Raw genomic sequence first — 3201 nt, 5'->3', positions numbered from 1 at the left:
GTACAGTGTACTTATACTGCAGTGCCGCTGACAGAAACTCCGCGAGTCTGGAAAGCGGAACTGGATCAACACGAGCTTCCGCTTGAAAATACAAATACAAAATAAAATCTGCCATGATAAACATAAACTATTGCTGCCACACCAAAAAAAAAAAAAAAAAAAAAAAAGGTTCACTATCACGTTATAACGTGATACGTTTCATGTTATAACGTGATATGGTTTACGTTATAATGTGATTAATTACACGTTATAACGTGAAAAATGTCAAGTTATAATGTGAAACTTTTTCGTTTCATGTTATAACGTGATCCGTTTCACGTTATAACGTAGAACTTATTATGTTTTAATGTGATATGTTCAAGTTATAACGTGAAACTTTTCATGTTCTAACATGAAATTAATCACGTTATAACGTGTAATTTATCACATTATAACGTGAAACATATCACGTTATAACATGAAACATATCATGTTATAACATGATAGTGAACTTTTTTTTTTTTTTGTGGTCTGGCACCAATACGCTTCCGTATAGACTGAAACAATTTCCCTTTTTTTTCAGTTAATAGTCATTCCAGGACATTTCTGTCTCCTTGAAATTTCACGTAATCTGTGCAAAATACAGAAATAAACATGCACTTGTTGTCCTGACACAAAATGTGAAAAAGTGATTCCCAAATATTATTTAAAATTCCAAATAGAACATCATTGAACATCCCCTAAAATTGTTTTTCTTCCTTTCTTGTCCTCCCTTTGATGACCAATTTACATATCAAATATAACAAAGTTATAAATAAGCTTTTTGTATGATTTTTGTAACATTTTTCATCACAAAAAGGTTAAGATAGTAGTTATTATAGTCTGAAGTTGTGTCTTTCAAAACACAGTACATGCAACCCCGTTACTAAAAAAAAAACAAAAACAAAAAACATTAAGATGTATGCAACGCTACAAGCTTCACTCTAATATGGTTGATTAAATTCCTGTTTTAATGCCGTAAATCTCATACCACACGTTGAGAATCACTGATGCGGAGGAAGAGACAAAAAGCGAGCTACATGACTAAGCAGGAAATGCATCATCGGACTAATTACTCTGACCAATTACTCTTTCTTGGCTGAGTTCTCTCTTCTTTTTTCCATATTTTTTAAAATGTTTTCAGCTGTGATGGAGTGTTTCACTCAAAACCAATACAATCCTGCTGCTAATGTTATCAGAAAAAGACATTAACATATTTTTTCTTTTTTTAATTATATAGCTAAGTATGTTGACAATTTAGCAGAGCCGCTAATACAGCTAACATGTATTCTTGAGCAAAATCTCTAACATTAGCATTGATTTGACCAAGCTACTGTAACTAGAGAACTGTAATGCTAAAATTAAATTAGCATCAAAATAAAATGTATTTGATGGTAAATATTAATATAAATTGGAGACTCTAAATTGCCCGTAGGTGTGACTGTGAGTGCGAATGGTTGTTTGTTTGTATGTGCCCAGCGATTGGCTGGCAACCAGTTCAGGGTGTACCCCGCCTCCTGCCCGATGACAGCTAGGATAGGCTCCAGCACGCCCGCGACCCTAGTGAGGAGAAGCGGCTCAGAAAATGGATGGATGGATGGTAAATATTTTATTTTGCAAGTTTTTTGGAAATACAATATATTTTTCATCTGCCTGAGCATATGTGACAGGGTTTGGTCAAACAGCAAAATAAATATGACATAAAATATCATTAAACGTAAATGGCAGATTGTTGATCAGGACGAATCAAATTATATGATGGTTTATAAACTGTTTTTTTTTTTCGTGAAAACATAAGAAGTTATAAAAACAAAACAAAAGGTCTGTTATTCAAAAATGTTGCTGTCTAAACAATCCGCCAATTCTGGAACGACGCTTACATATTTTAAATGTGTAGTTAATCACGCATACTTGTACTTATTGCCATTTTGATAAGAAAAACAACATGAAAGCTTTTTCATTTACAGTTAATATAATCAGTGGCGGCGGCACGGTGGCCGACTGGTTAGAGCGTCAGCCACACAGTTCTGAGGTGCGGGGTTCAATCCCCGTCCCCGCCTGTGTGGAGTTTGCATGTTCTCCCCGTGCCTGTGTGGGTTTTCTCCGGGCACTCCGGTTTCCTCCCACATCCCAAAAACATGCATTAATTGGAGACTCTAAATTGCCCGTAGGCATGACTGTGAGTGCAAATGGTTGTTTGTTTCTATGTACCCTGCGATTGGCTGGCAACCAGTTCAGGGTGTACCCCGCCTCCTGCCCGATGACAGCTGGGATAGGCTCCAGCATGCCCGCGACCCTAGTGAGGAGAAGCGGCTCAGATAATGGATGGATGGATAATCAGTGGCCCCTATGATTCTACAACCAGAACAATGGTTCTCTCCAATGTTACTTTTGGAGAGTTGGGTTATTACTTTTCTCTGCCCACACAGAGATTCCAACTTACTAAAATCCAATTACCTTGTCAACCTAACACTGATCACAACCCCTGGTGTCTTTAGAGTGGTATGAGGCACTGTAGTGGTACAATGTTGTGGCCTTTCGTGGAGACGCCGTTGTTTCGATTCCTGGCCATTTACCCAGCCACTGCCGGTCCCAAGGCCATACAAAAGATGGATGGGTTGCATCAGAAAGGGCATCCGGTGTAAAAACTGTGGCAACCTCTGACAGGAAAAAGCCAAAAGTCACTTCTTAAATAATGAGCTCGTCTCAATTTACTCACAAACTGACTTCGTGTGAAATCTGGGCCAGTGGGTTCTGATAATGAAGGTTTAAAAATCTGTGCTGAACGAATCATGCGAGTGACTTGCTGTGGTGACCCCTGCTGGGACAAGTCATGTTTTTGATTGCAGATTGTATTGTCACAATGTAAACTATGGACCCCAGGAAGAATAGTTTACAAACACGGGCGCAATCAGAAATTATTCATCGACGGGGGGGGGGGTGCTGATCAAACTTTCACGCGGTGAAAACACTACACTCAGTGGGAACACTAGAGGGTGGCCGTGACTCTTAGCGGGAGGAGCGCGCCCGCCGCCAGGGGTGGCTGACTTTCTGTCTGGGGTGGCCGCGTCCACCCCTGTCCACCACGTACCGTAATTTCTCCTGTATAATGAGCTGTTTTTCCCCCCAAAAATGGTCAAGAGTCAATAGTGCACATTATACATAGGAATAGGGGAAAATGGA

Source organism: Phyllopteryx taeniolatus, chromosome 1, assembly GCF_024500385.1.
Source record: "Phyllopteryx taeniolatus isolate TA_2022b chromosome 1, UOR_Ptae_1.2, whole genome shotgun sequence".
In the NCBI taxonomy this organism is placed as follows: Eukaryota; Metazoa; Chordata; class Actinopteri; order Syngnathiformes; family Syngnathidae; genus Phyllopteryx; species Phyllopteryx taeniolatus.
Note: the sequence above shows the minus strand (reverse complement) of the source record.